Source organism: Triticum dicoccoides, chromosome 5B (genome assembly GCF_002162155.2).
Source record: "Triticum dicoccoides isolate Atlit2015 ecotype Zavitan chromosome 5B, WEW_v2.0, whole genome shotgun sequence".
Taxonomy (NCBI): domain Eukaryota; kingdom Viridiplantae; phylum Streptophyta; class Magnoliopsida; order Poales; family Poaceae; genus Triticum; species Triticum dicoccoides.
The window spans coordinates 714,787,891-714,804,249 of NC_041389.1; positions in this window are offsets into that span (position 1 = coordinate 714,787,891).

Consider the following 16,359-nt stretch of genomic DNA (forward strand, 5'->3'; position numbering starts at 1 on the left):
GGGGGGGGGGAGGTTTCGAAAAATGTAAAATAACGGTTCGGGTGTGACTTAAATACGGACGGCGGGTTGATTTAAAGAAAAGACAGGGACTTTTGCGTAAAATACGGAAATAACGATTCGTTTTAACTTAAAACAGGACTGCGCGTTGAATTCTCTGAAATGGAAGGACTTTTCTGAAAAATTCCATGACGGACGAAAGAAAACCCAATTTGCTTTATTATTAGGTAAAGATATGTATCAGCCTAATGATCTCGGACTCCGCCCCCGAACCCTCCCGCGTCACCCCCACAAGGCAACAGGGAGGGCGACCTAGATCTCGCCACCCACACCCCACACCCCTCCTCATTTCCCCTGATTCACCGCTTCCAGTGGGAACAGTTGGGCAAAGCTTGACCGGTGTCAGCGGCAGCGGGGCCCCGACATCCTCCCGCACGACGATGGCATCACGGGCGCGCTCCCCAGGGCCTGAGCGTGGGTTGGCGGTGGGCGCGACGACGTGGCATCAGGCGGGCAGGACGGTGGTGCGCTGGTGCGAGCTACATGGTGGACATCGACGGACGCGGGGCGTGCCTGCGCTGCGGCCGCGCGGGTTGGAGGTGTCGCCCTGCCGGCTAGTGTCAGCGGCTGAAGGTGGCGGCGGTTCCTGCTCACGGGTGGTCATCCTTGTGGCTGCAGTGGGCTAGGACGGTGGTGCAGACTTCGGCGGTGCGATGGTTGGCCATTGTTTGGCTTGTGGCTTGAGGCGGCAGCGTTGTGGTCTACCTGTTGGGGAACGTAGTAATTTCAAAAAAATTCCTACGCACACGCAAGATCATGGTGATGCATAGCAACGAGAGGGGAGAGTGTTGTCCACGTACCCTCGTAGACTGTAAGCGGAAGCGTTATGACAACGCGGTTGATGTAGTCATAGTCTTCACGATCCGACCGATCCAAGTACCGAACGTACGGCACCTCCGAGTTCAGCACATGTTCAGCTCGATGACGATCCCCGGACTCCGATCCAGCAAACTGTCGGGGATGAGTTCCGTCAGCATGATGGCGTGGTGACGATGATGACGTTCTACCGGCGCAGGCCTTCGCCTAAACTCCGCGACGATATGACCGAGGTGGAATATGGTGGAGGGGGGCACCGCACACGGGTAAGGAACGATCTTGAAGATCAACTTGTGTGTCCTAGGGTGCCCCCTGCCCCCGTATATAAAGGAGCAAGGGGGGAGGTCGGCCGGCCCTTGTGGGCGCGCCAAGGAGGAGGAGTCCTCCTCCTAGTAGGAGTAGGACTCCCTCTTTCCTACTCCTACTAGGAGGGGGAAAGGAAGGGGGAGAGGGAGAGGGAAAGAGGGGGGCGCCGCCTCCCCTCTCCTAGTCCAATTCGGACCAGAGGGGGAGGGGGCGCGCGGCCCATGCTGGCTGCCCCTCTCTCTCTCTCCACTAAAGCCCATAAGGCCCATTACTTCTCCCGGGGGGGGGGTTCCGGTAACCCTCCGGCACTCCGGTTTTCTCGGAAAACACCCGAAACACTTTCGGTGTCCGAATATAGTCGTCCAATATATCAATCTTTATGTCTCGACCATTTCGAGACTCCTCGTCATGTCCGTGATCACATCCGGGACTCCGAACAAACTTTGGTACATCAAAACTTATAAACTCATAATAAAACTGTCATCGTAACGTTAACCGTGCGGACCCTATGGGTTCGAGAACTATGTAGACATGACCTAGAACTATTCTCGGTCAATAACCAATAGCGGAACCTGGATTCTCATATTGGCTCCTACATATTCTACGAAGATCTTTATCGGTCAAACCGCATAACAACATACGTTGTTCCCTTTGTCATCGGTATGTTACTTGCCCGAGATTTGATCGTCGGTATCCAATACCTAGTTCAATCTCGTTACCGGCAAGTCTCTTTACCCGTTACGTAATGCATCATTCCGTAACTAACTCATTAGCTACATTGCTTTCAAGGCTTATAGTGATGTGCATTACCGAGAGGGCCCAGAGATACCTCTCCGACAATCGGAGTGACAAAACCTAATCTTGAAATACGCTAACCCAACATGTACCTTCGGAGACACCTGTAGTACTCCTTTATAATCACCCAGTTACGTTGTGATATTTGGTAGCACCCAAAGTGTTCCTCCGGTAAACGGGAGTTGCATAATCTCATAGTTACAGGAACATGTATAAGTCATGAAGAAAGTAATAGCAATATACTAAACGATCAAGTGCTAGGCTAACGGAATGGGTCATGTCAATCACATCATTCTTCTAATGATGTGATCCCGTTAATCAAATGACAACACATGTCTATGGTTAGGAAACATAACCATCTTTGATTAATGAGCTAGTCAAGTAGAGGCATACTAGTGACGTTATGTTTGTCTATATATTCACACATGTATCATGTTTCCGTTTAATATAATTCTAGCATGAATAATAAACATTTATCATGATATGAGGAAATAAATAATAACTTTATTATTGCCTCTAGGGCATATTTCCTTCAGTCTCCCACTTGCACTAGAGTCAATAATCTAGATTACACAGTAATGATTCTAACACCCATGGAGTCTTGGTGTTGATCATGTTTTGCTCGTGGAAGAGGCTTAGTCAATGGGTCTGCAACATTCAGATCCGTATCTATTTTGCAAATCTCTATGTCTCCCACCTGGACTTGGTCCCGGATGGAATTGAAGCGTCTCTTGATGTGCTTGGTCCTCTTGTGAAATCTGGATTCCTTTGCCAAGGCAATTGCACCAGTATTGTCACAGAAGATCTTCATTGGTCCCGATGCACTAGGTATAACACCTAGATCGGAAATGAACTCCTTCATCAAGACTCCTTCATTTGCTGCTTCCTAAGCAGCTATGTACTCCGCTTCACATGTAGATCCCGCCACGACGCTTTGTTTAGAACTGCACCAACTTACAGCTCCACCGTTTAATAAAAATACGTATCCGGTTTGCGATTTAGAATCGTCCGGATCAGTGTCAAAGCTTGCATCGACGTAACCATTTACGACTAGCTCTTTGTCACCTCCATATACGAGAAACATATCCTTAGTCCTTTTCAGGTATTTCAGGATGTTCTTGACCGCTGTCCAGTGATCCACTCCTGAATTACTTTGGTACCTTCCTGCCAAGCTTATTGCTAAGCACACGTACGGTCTGGTACACAGCATTGCATACATGATAGAGCCTATGGCTGAAACATAGCGAACATCTTTCATTTTCTCTCTATCTTCTGTTGTGGTCGGGCATTGAGTCTGACTCAACTTCACACCTTGTAGCACGGGCAAGAACCCTTTCTTTGCCTGATCCATTTTGAAATTTTTCAAAACTTTATCAAGGTATGTGCTTTGTGAAAGTCCTATTAAGCGTCTTGATCTATCTCTATAAATCTTAATGCCCAATATGTAAGCAGCTTCACCAAGGTCTTTCATTGAAAAACTTTTATTCAAGTATCCCTTTATGCTATCCAGAAATTCTATATCATTTCCAATTAATAATATGTCATCTACATATAATATCAGAAATGCTACAGAGCTCCCACTCACTTTCTTGTAAATACAGGCTTCTCCAAAAGTCTGTATAAAACCATATGCTTTGATCACACTATCAAAGCGTTTATTCCAACTCCAAGATGCTTGCACCAGTCCATAAATGGATCGCTGGAGCTTGCACGCTTTGTTAGCACCTTTTGCTTCAACAAAACCTTCTGGCTGCATCATATACAACTCTTCTTCCAGAAATCCATTCAAGAATGAAGTTTTGACATCCATTTGCCAAATTTCATAATCATAAAATGCAGCAATTGCTAACATGATTCGGACAGACTTAAGCATCGCTACGGGTGAGAAAGTCTCATCGTAGTCAACCCCTTGAACTTGTTGAAAACCTTTTGCAACAAGTCGAGCTTTATAGACAGTTACATTACCATCAGCGTCAGTCTTCTTCTTAAAGATCCATTTATTCTCAATGGCTTGCCGATCATCGGGCAAGTCAACCAAAGTCCATACTTTGTTCTCATACATGGATCCCATCTCAGATTTCATGGCCTCTAGCCATTTTGCGGAATCTGGGCTCATCATCGCTTCCTCATAATTTGTAGGTTCATCATGGTCAAGTAACATGACTTCCAGAATAGTATTACCATACCACTCTGGTGTGGATCTTACTCTGGTAGACCTACGAGGTTCAGTATAAACTTGATCTGAAGTTTCATGATCAATATCATTAGCTTCCTCACTAATTGGTGTAGTTGTCACAAGAACCGGTTCTTGTGATGAACTACTTTCCAATAAGGGAGCAGGTATAGTTACCTCATCAAGTTCTACTTTCCTCCCACTCACTTCTTTCGAGAGAAACTCCTTCTCTAGAAAGGATCCAAATTTAGCAACGAAAATCTTGCCCTCACATCTGTGATAAAAGGTGTACCCAACAGTTTCTTTTGGGTATCCTATGAAGACACATTTCTCCGATTCGGGTTCGAGCTTATCTGGTTGAAGTTTCTTCACATAAGCATCGCAGCCCCAAACTTTAAGAAACGACAACTTTGGTTTCTTGCCAAACCACAGTTCATGAGGCGTCGTCTCAACGGATTTTGATGGTGCCCTATTTAACGTGAATGCGGCCGTCTCTAAAGCATAACCCCAAAACGATAGCGGTACATCAGTAAGAGACATCATAGATCGCACCATATCTAGTAAAGTACGATTACGACGTTCGGACACACCATTTCGTTGTGGTGTTCCGGGTGGCGTGAGTTGCGGAACTATTCCGCATTGTTTCAAATGTAAACCAAACTCGTAACTCAAATATTCTCCTCCATGATCAAATCGTAGAAATTTAATTTTCTTGTTACGATGATTTTCCACTTCACTCTGAAATTCTTTGAACTTTTCAAAAGTTTCAGACTTGTGTTTCATTAAGTAGATATACCCATATCTGCTCAAATCATCTGTGAAGGTGAGAAAATAACGATATCCGCCGCGAGCCTCAACATTCATTGGACCAAAAACATCAGTATGTATGATTTCCAAAAAATCAGTTGCTCGCTCCGTAGTTCCGGAGAACGGCGTTTTAGTCATCTTGCCCATGAGGCACGGTTCGCAAGTACCAAGTGATTCATAATCAAGTGATTCCAAAAGCCCATCGATATGGAGTTTCTTCATGCACTTTACACCGATATGACCCAAACGGCAGTGCCACAAATAAGTTGCACTATCATTATCAACTCTGCATCTTTTGGTTTCAACACTATGAATATGTGTATCACTACTATCGAGATTCAATAAAAATAGACCACTCTTCAAGGGTACATGACCATAAAAGATATTACTCATATAAATAGAACAACCATTATTCTCTGACTTAAATGAATATCCGTCTCGCATCAAACAAGATCCAGATATAATGTTCATGCTCAACGTTGGCACCAAATAACAATTATTTAGATGTAAAACTAATCCCGATGGTAGATGTTGAGGTAGCGTGCCAACCGCGATCACATCGACTTTGGAACCATTTCCCACGCGCATCGTCACCTCATCCTTAGCCAATCTTCGCTTAATCCGTAGTCCCTGTTTCGAGTTGCAAATATTAGCAACAGAACCAGTATCAAATACCCACGTACTACTGCGAGCATTTGTAAGGTACACATCAATAACATGTATATCACATATACCTTTGTTCACTTTGCCATCCTTCTTATCCGCCAAATACTTGGGGCAGTTCCGCTTCCAGTGTCCAGTCTGCTTGCAGTAGAAGCACTCAGTCTCAGGCTTAGGTCCAGACTTGGGTTTCTTCTCTTGAGCAGCAACTTGTTTGTTCTTCTTCTTGAAGTTCCCCTTCTTCTTCCCTTTGCCCTTTTTCTTGAAACTGGTGGTCTTGTTAACCATCAACACTTGATGCTCCTTCTTGATTTCTACCTCCGCGGCTTTTAGCATTGCGAAGAGCTCGGGAATAGTCTTGTCCATCCCTTGCATATTATAGATCATCACGAAGCTCTTGTAGCTTGGTGGTAGTGATTGAAAAATTCTGTCAATGACACTATCATCAGGAAGATTAACTCCCAGTTGAATCAAGTGATTATTATACCCGGACATTTTGAATATGTGTTCACTGACAGAACTATTCTCCTCCATCTTGTAGCTATAGAACTTATTGGAGACTTCATATCTCTCAATCCGGGCATTTGCTTGAAATATTAACTTTAACTCCTGGAACACCTCATATGCTCCATGACGTTCAAAACGTCGTTGAAGACCCGGTTCTAAGCCGTAAAGCATGGCACACTGAACTATCGAGTAGTCATCAGCTTTGCTCTGCCATACATTCTTAACATCGTCAGTTGCATCAGCAGCAGGCCTGGCACTCAGCGGTGCTTCCAGGACGTAATTCTTCTGTGCAGCAATGAGGATAATCCTCAGGTTACGGACCCAGTCCGTGTAATTGCTACCATCATCTTTTAACTTTGCTTTCTCAAGGAACACATTAAAATTCAACGGAACAACAGCACGAGCCATCTATCTACAACAAACATAGACAAGCAAAATACTATCAGGTACTAAGTTCATGATAAATTTAAGTTCAATTAATCATATTACTTAAGAACTCCCACTTAGATAGACATCCCTCTAATCCTCTAAGTGATTACGTGATCCATATCAACTACACCATGTCCGATCTTCACGTGAGATGGAGTAGTTTCAATGGTGAACATCAATATGTTGATCATATTTACTATATGATTCACGCTCGACCTTTCGGTCTCCGTGTTCCGAGGCCATATCTGTTATATGCTAGGCTCGTCAAGTTTAACCTGAGTATTCCGCGTGTGCAACTGTTTTGCACCCGTTGTATTTGAACGTAGAGCCTATCACACCCGATCATCACGTGGTGTCTCAGCACGAAGAACTTTCTCAACGGTGCATACTTAGGGAGAACACTTCTTGATAATTTAGTGAGAGATCATCTTAAAATGCCACCGTCAATCAAAGCAAGATAAGATGCATAAAGGATAAACATCACATGCAATCAATATAAGTGATATGATATGGCCATCATCATCTTGTGCTTGTGATCTCCATCTTCGAAGCACCGTCGTGATCACCATCGTCACCAGCGCGACACCTTGATCTCCATCGTAGCATCGTTGTCGTTACGCCATCTATTGCTTCTACGACTATCGCTACCGCTTAGTGATAAAGTAAAGCAATTACAGGGCGTTTGCATTTCATACAATAAAGCGACAACCATATGGCTCCTGCCAGTTGCCGATAACTTCGTTTACAAAACATGGTCATCTCATACAATAAAATATAGCATCACGTCTTGACCATATCACATCACAACATGCCCTGCAAAAACAAGTTAGACGTCCTCTACTTTGTTGTTGCAAATTTTACGTGGCTGCTACGGGCTTAGCAAGAACCGTTCTTACCTACGCATCAAAACCACAACGATAGTTTGTCAAGTTAGTGTTGTTTTAACCTTTGCAAGGACCGGGCGTAGCCACACTCGATTCAGCTAAAGTAAGAGAGACAGACACCCGCCAGCCACCTTTAAGCACGAGTGCTCGTAACGGTGAAACCAGTCTCGCGTAAGCATACGCGTAATGTCGGTCCGAGCAGCTTCATCTCACAATACCACCAACCAAAGTATGACATGCTGGTAAGCAGTATGACTTGTATCGCCCACAACTCACTTGTGTTCTACTCGTGCATATGACATCTACGCATAAAACCTGGCTCTGATGCCACTGTTGGGGAACGTAGTAATTTCAAAAAAATTCCTACACACACGCAAGATCATGGTGATGCATAGCAACGAGAGGGGAGAGTGTTGTCCCTGTACCCTCGTAGGCTCTAAGCGGAAGCGTTATGACAACGCGGTTGATGTAGTCGTACGTCTTCACGATCCGACCAATCCAAGTATCGAACGTACGGCACCTCCGAGTTCAGCACACGTTCAGCTCGATGACGATCCCCGGACTCTGATCCAGCAAAGTGTCGGGGATGAGTTTCGTCAGCACGATGGCGTGGTGACGATGATGATGTTCTACCGGCGCAGGGCTTCGCCTAAACTCCACGACGATATGACCGAGGTGGAATATGGTGGAGGGGGGCACCGCACACGGCTAAGGAACGATCTTGAAGATCAACTTGTGTGTCCTAGGGTGCCCCCTACCCCCGTATATAAAGGAGCAAGGGGGGAGGTCGGCCGGCCCTTGTGGGCGCGCCAAGGAGGAGGAGTCCTCCTCCTAGTAGGAGTAGGACTCCCTCTTTCCTACTCCTACTAGGAGGGGGAAAGGAAGGGGGAGAGGGAGAGGGAAAGAGGGGGGCGCCGCCTCCCCTCTCCTAGTCCAATTCGGACCAGAGGGGGAGGGGGCGCGCGGCCCATGCTGGCTGCCTCTCTCTCTCTCCACTAAAGCCCATAAGGCCCATTACTTCTCCCGGGGGGTTTCGGTAACCCTCCGGCACTCCGGTTTTCTCTGAAAACACCCGAAACACTTTCGGTGTCCGAATATAGTCGTCCAATATATCAATCTTTATGTCTCGACCATTTTGAGACTCCTCGTCATGTCCGTGATTACATCCGGGACTCCGAATAAACTTCAGTACATCAAAACTTATAAACTCATAATAAAACTGTCATCGTAACGTTAACCGTGCGGACCCTACGGGTTCGAGAACTATGTAGACATGACCTAGAACTATTCTCGGTCAATAACCAATAGCGGAACCTGGATGCTCATATTGGCTCCTACATATTCTACGAAGATCTTTATCGGTCAAATCGCATAACAACATACGTTGTTCCCTTTGTCATCGGTATGTTACTTGTCCGAGATTTGATCGTCGGTATCCAATACCTAGTTCAATCTCGTTACCGGCAAGTCTTTTTACTCGTTACGTAATGCATCATTCCGTAACTAACTCATTAGCTACATTGCTTGCAAGGCTTATAGTGATGTGCATTACCGAGAGGGCCCAGAGATACCTCTCCGACAATCGGAGTGACAAAACCTAATCTCGAAATACGCCAACCCAACATGTACCTTCGGAGACACCTGCAGTACTCCTTTATAATCACCCAGTTACGTTGTGACGTTTGGTAGCACCCGAAGTGTTCCTCCGGTAAACGGGAGTTGCATAATCTCATAGTTACAGGAACATGTATAAGTCATGAAGAAAGCAATAGCAATATACTAAACGATCAAGTGCTAGGCTAACGGAGTGGGTCATGTCAATCACATCATTCTTCTAATGATGTGATCCCGTTAATCAAATGACAACACATGTCTATGGTTAGGAAACATAACCATCTTTGATTAATGAGCTAGTCAAGTAGAGGCATACTAGTGACGTTATGTTTGTCTATGTATTCACACATGTATCATGTTTCCGTTTAATACAATTCTAGCATGAATAATAAACATTTATCATGATATGAGGAAATAAATAATAACTTTATTATTGCCTCTAGGGCATATTTCCTTCACTATCTTCTCCCAGATTGGAGCTGGTGGCATGCGGGGCTAGTCGGTTGCACGCACGACGACGGCTCCCCTGACCTAGTGTTTGTGCTCGGGCAGGCCGAATTTGGGCCCGAGGTGCATCAGGGTGGTTTCTCCAGGTAGGTGAGGCTTGGGCTCTGCTTGGGATGTACCCGTGTGCATTGTCCTCGTGGGTGCGGAGAGTTGTGGTGGTGGTCCTGACATTTCTTCCCCGTCATGCCGTGCGACACCAGTGACCTCATATTTGGTGTCATGCAAGCTCGGCTTGGTGGCACCGTCGGCAGTCCTAGGTGTCGGTGTCAAAACCGGCGGATCTCGGGTAGGGGATCCCGATCTGTGCGTCAAGGTTGATGGTAACATTTCAAGCTTTACTCTAGCATAGGTGACTTTGTCGCCGACCATTTCTAGATGAAGTTCTCTTGTATTCTTCTCTGTGCTCTTGCATTTGTCTCATGCATATTTATTTCCCCTTTCAAAAAAACTTCATCTAGATTTCTTTTCTTTCTATTTGTTCTGCATTCCCTGCATCCAATTCATTGCAAATCTTTCAGATAACTCATTGCAAATCCTTGTGATATCTTACTCGTCTAGTGAGCTGAGGTGACAAGTGTTTTCTCTGCGATGAACTCGATCTCACCGGTTTGTTGTTCTCGGTCTAACCGAAATCATTCGGAGCAACCAAAGCATCCAACTCGGTGCCACCGATTTCACAACAGGAAAAACATTTTGCCACTTATTCCTGCATTCTTTTGATCCAGCTCCACTCAATGAATCTTGTCCTCTACAAGCATCACATTTTAATCATTGCTTTGTGCTGTGACTCAAGGACCAAACCCATTCACGACAAATTCCAGAATGTCCTTCTTGGAAATTGATGTCAAAGGGGGAGATAGAGATCACATCAAAGCTTAAATCACTTCAATAGAGGGAGAGAGATATACTTCAACAGGGGGAGAGAATACTCAAGAAGAGAGTAATACTCAAGGATCCCAGATGCTTGGTGTTCAGGAGGAGAGATGCCACATGTCTTCTTGAGGGGAAAGACATGTTCATATGTGCTTATTTGCATTAGCTCTGTTCATTTGTTTCCTTGAGCTCTGATTTTGCATTTTTCTCTGATTTTCTGTTCCCTATCTTCTCCCAGTATCCCATGCTAGATTCAGGGGGAGCAAGACATCTAAGGGAAAGAAATTTTTTGAATTCATTGCACACCTTTACCTTTGGGAACATGTCTATATTCAATGTGGTACTTAGTACTCACTCTCAACATGTCATCCCAGTCTTGGTACTCTTGTGGTTTCTTCTGTTTGCTCTGGCTAGTAGGTGTATCTGTGTTATCTAACCTTGTTTACGCAGGTTCATTCCATCCTAAGTCAACTCAAGATCGCAAGGTAAGTATATGCATCACAGTCATGTGTATGAGGAATTCTTGCTGATGTACATATTGTTTGCAAGAAGGACTCATGAGCATGAAGGTACATTTCCCATATTCACATCATTTGCTCTGATGCATATAGCCAAGATACATGTAACACATTGCCTACTCTGTCATGTTTATGCATTCACAAGCTTCTATATTCCATATTCACATAATTGCATACATGTAGGGGGAGCCTATGCTTGTTACATGTCTTTCCAAAGCTTTACTTGCTATTCTCTATATCTTTATCTGAAAGCTTTCATGTATGTTGTCATCAATTACCAAAAAGGGGGAGATTGAAAGCACAAGTGCTCCCTGGGTGATTTTGGTAATTAATGTCAACATATCTCTTGTTGGACTAACACTTTTACCTAGTATGTTTCAGACAAGTTCAACAATGGAGTGGCATGGACTAAAGGATGTGGAACCCCGTCAAGATGCTAAGGACAAAGGATGGGCTCAAGCTCAAAGATCAAGACTCTACATTTTCTATTTTAGTGATCCAAGATCACATTGAGTCTATAGGAACAGCCAATACTATCAAGAGGGGATGAGGTGTTGCTTAATGGCTTGCTTGCTCAAGTGCTTAGTGATATGATACAAAGGCCTCAACTGCTTTCTCACATCCACATATGTCCTAAACCAAAAGTCTAAACTCGGCCCTACCGATTCTTTCTATCCGGCGCCACCGAGTTCAGATATCTTAGCCATGGCCACAAATCCTAGGCAAATTGGTCTCACCGATAGGGATCTCGGTCTCACCGAGATGGGATTGTAATCTCTCTGTGTATGTCCATTACCAAAATCGATATCACCGAGTTTGAGCAATCGGTACTACCGAGATTACAATGCAAACTCTCTGGTTAACTTATTACTAAAATCGGTCCTACTGAGTTTGTGTAATCGATCAAACCGATTTTGCCTGACAAACTCTCTGGTTAGCTTATTACCAAAATCGGTCCCACCGAGTTTGTGTAATCGGTCTCACCGAGATTACGTTAAGCCCTAACCCTAACCATATCGGTCCTACCGAGTTGCATGTCAGTCCCACCGAAAATCCTAACGGTCACTAGATTTGCTGAGTCGGTCTGACCGAGTTTACCAATTCGGTCCCACCGAGTTTGGCAAGTTGTGTGTAACGGTTAGATTTTGTGTGGAGGCTATATATACCCCTCCACCCACTCTTCATTCGTGGAGAGAGCCATCAGTACGAACCTACACTTCCAGCATCTATTTTCTGAGAGAGAACCACCTACTCATGTGTTGAGGCCAAGATATTCCATTCTTACCATATGAATCTTGATCTCTAGCCTTCCCCAAGTTGCTTTCCACTCAAATCTTCTTTTCACCAAATCCAAATCCTGTGAGAGAGAGTTGAGTGTTGGGGAGACTATCATTTAAAGCACAAGAGCAAGGAGTTCATCATCAACACACCATTTGTTACTTCTTGGAGAGTGGTGTCTCCTAGATTGGATAGGTGTCACTTGGGAGCCTCCCGACAAGATTGTGGAGTTGAACCAAGGAGTTTGTAAGGATAAGGAGATCGCCTACTTCGTGAAGATCTACCGCTAGTGAGGCAAGTCCTTCATGGGCGACGGCCATGGTGGGATAGACAAGGTTGCTTCTTCGTGGACCCTTCGTGGGTGGAGCCCTCCGTGGACTCGCGCAATCGTTACCCTTCGTGGGTTGAAGTCTCCATCAACGTGGATGTACGATAGCACCACCTATTGGAACCACGGCTCAAAAATCACTGTGTCTCCAAATTGTGTTTGAATCCTCCAAACCCTTCCCTTTACATTCTTGCAAGTTGCATGCTTTACTTTCCGCTGCTCATATACTCTTTGCATGCTTGCTTGATATGTATTGTGAGTGTTAAACTTGTGCCTAAACTCCACTCCAACTTAAAGAAGTTAAAAACTGCAACTTTTGGTACTTAGTGTCTAATCACCCCCCCTCTAGACACCCCTTCTCGATTCGTTTCAGTGGGACCATCATATTCGTAAACAATGTGTGTGATCACAGGTTGTTCACGGATGTCTTCTTCATCCTGATGCCCAAGGGTAGCATCGTGAGCGTTGGCCAGGTCGACAAGAGCTGTTACGACATTGCCTTTCAACGTGGGGTGATCGTCGTGCACGAACAGCGCATGCGGCAGCTCATCGAAGTAACGTGAGGAGCGAAACATCTGTACAACTTCTTCTCCCTGTCCATCCCATGTGCCTAGCCACGGGACACATCTCCGACGCGTGGCACTAGCATGCCCGTCTCGGGCACCAACACTTTGAGGAGCTGCAAAAGATGGCTCGGGGAGAGCTCGTTCGCGGGGTCCCCCATATCACACAGGCTGATGAGATGTGTGATGTTTGCCTTGCTGGGAAGCAGCAGTGTCTGCCCTTCCCCTACAAGGCAAAGTATAGGGCGAGCAAGCCCCTAAAGGTGGTTCACAGGGACCTCTGTCGTCCAATCAGGCGAGTGTCTCTACATCCTGCTGCTTGTCAACGACTACAGCAGGTTCATGTTGGTAATGCTCCTCGTCTCTAAGGAGGAGGCGGTGCGAGCCATCGTGAAGCATCAAGCTGCAGCGGAGCTTGAGCACGGCCAAAAGCTGAGGATGTTGCATACTAATCGTGGCAGCGAGTTCACGCCAGCCACCTTTTACAAGCACGTCCACAACAAAGGGTACAACGCCATCTCACGACCCCATACTCCTCGCAGCGGAACAATGTCGTCGAACGAAGGAATTAGAATAGTAGATGGTGCTCGGGATGGCACGCTGCATGCTCAAAGGCAAAGCAGGTGTCGAGCACGTACCGGAGAGAGGTTGTGCTCACGACCGTCTTCATCCTCAACCGCTCCATCACGAGGACCAGTGACGGCAAGATGCCCTAGTTTTCATTTGTATTTTTTCTTTCTTTCTTTTTCTGTATTTTCTTTAGCCTTTTCGGGTTTGAACATGGTTTTTAAATACATGTTAAACATTGTTCAATATACAAGACTAATTATTTTGTGTGGTATGAAACATTTTTTCTAAATTATGTGAACAGTTTTTTAAATTGTGTAAACAATTTTCAAATACATGTTTGAACGCCTTTTAGAATACTTTTTTTAAAACCAAACAAAGATTAAACTTTTCTTAATGGCATGACACATTTATTACATCATATAAACAATTTATTTAAATATCACAAACATTTCTTGAAGCACATTATCTTTTTTATATGTCACGAACATTCTTTTAGTTGTATGAAACATTTTTTTCTATATTGCGTGAACATTCCGTTTACATTGTATTAACATTTTTTTAATATCACGAACATATTTTTGAAACATATGAACTTTTTTAAGTGTCCTGAATATTCTTTTGAGTGCTATGAACATTTTACAAATATTGCGCAAACATAAATTTTTGACTGCTTAAATCATTTTTAAGCAATATGCACTTTTTAAAAATTTAGCTAAAGTAATTTTAAAATATGTATATTCATTTATTTTCGTAATACAAACAAATGTAATAGAAAGGAAAATAGGAAAAAAATAAATGAAAGAAACATGACGAACATATAACGAGCGGACTACTCCCATGGCGAGACAGACGTGTGCTGGCATATCTCTAGGGGCTGTCACAGCCTTATCTCTTGAAAGGTTGAACATCAGTACATACACAAGCGTTTATATATACGTGCATAAACTCATTCTTATGAACGCACACACGTACACCCTATTCCTATGAGCACCTCCGAGAGACAGAGCCAACATATGATCTGAGATTTTGCGAAGTCTTCGTAGGCGCCTCGTAGTCGACGGAAACGTCTACTCCCATTGAACGCACATCGCTGGAATACTGAAATAAATACAGGATAAATGCGAGCACCAGGATTTGAACCCTGGTGTGCTGGGGATACCACTGTTCACCTAACCATCCGAGCATTGATTGGTTCGCGAAAGGCGCACCTCCTTCAAATCGTGTAGAATAGGCTGGCCGACCATTTAGGCAGGTTTTGGGAAGCTTCCGGACACCTTTTATCTCTGTTTTTATGGTTTTCGGGAAGATTTTCATTCGTTTTCTTTTCTTTCCTTTTTATTTATAAAAATATGTGCACTTCTTTCAGTTTTGAAAACTCCCCTCAAGTTCGTGAACTTTGTCCCTGAACTTTTTCTAAAATTGGCATTTTTTAGAATTTTGGGAAACGTTTTCCCTTAAATTCATTAATTTTCTTATCAAATACCTAATTTTTTTTAATCCATAATTTCTTGTGAATTCATGATTTTTGGAAAATCAGTGATCATTTTTCTTCAAATTGATGAACATTTTCAAATTTAATGAAATACTTCAGAGTTTTCATGAACTTTCTTTTGAATTAACAAACTTTTTCAAATCTACGAACTCTTGTTCAAATTTTCTAAACTTTTTTCGAATTTGTGAACCTTTTTAAATACTATGAACTTTTCATTAAATTTTTTTATTGCACGAACAGTTTGTCAAATTCATGGACTTTTTTTATTTTTTTTATATTCTTCTGAAATTTATATGAAAAGTCAGTGGTCAACAGTCAATAGCGGCAGATCACTGGGAACCAACCAAACTGAGTGAACCAGGACATAAAAAAATCGAGCGAACCAAAACTCTTTTTTAAGCAAGCTGTTACGAACCGAGCCAGCGAACCAGGATTCATAATTTTTCTGCTGTCTTTTACTAAATTCTAATTTTAACTATTCTTTATTTTAATTTTTCAAAATTCATGATGTTTTTGAAAAATGAAAATTTTCAAGTTCACAAGCATTTTTAAATTTGTCCACTTTTTTATATGTGAATATTTGTTCGAATTGGCAAACATTTGAAAAATTGGTGATCTTTTTAAAATTAATGAACATTTTCTTAATTCTTGAATATTTCTTAATTCATGAACATTTATTAAAATTTATGAATATTTTCTTAATTCGTGAACATTTCCGTATTCAATAGTAACATATTTCGAGTCATGAACATTTTTTGATTTCACCGAATGTTTTAAAATTAACAAAAAAGCCAACATATTCTTTTCCCTGAGACAAGGACCTGTAGCAGAAGAAAAAAAAAGCGAGCACGAAAAACAACAGCCAACTGCGAGTGACGAACCAGCGAAGGGCGAGCAGCTGGGCCGTGGCCAGGCGGCGCCCCCCTGTGCGCTATAGCAGCACGTCGGCGCGGCCCATACAAAAAAAGCACGTCGGCGCTGACGAGGAGTTCCCAAGATTATTGGTTGTGGTTTGGGGATGGCCGTCGCAGTTCAGAAGTACGAGTTCCAAAGCAGCAGCACCAGTTACTCGCCATCTGCAGCTTTCGTCCAACCAAATGGTAATTCACAGTTTCATATACTGGCAATGTAGCTAGCCAGCCACACATCATCCTGGGTCGGTAAAACTAAAATGGTACAACG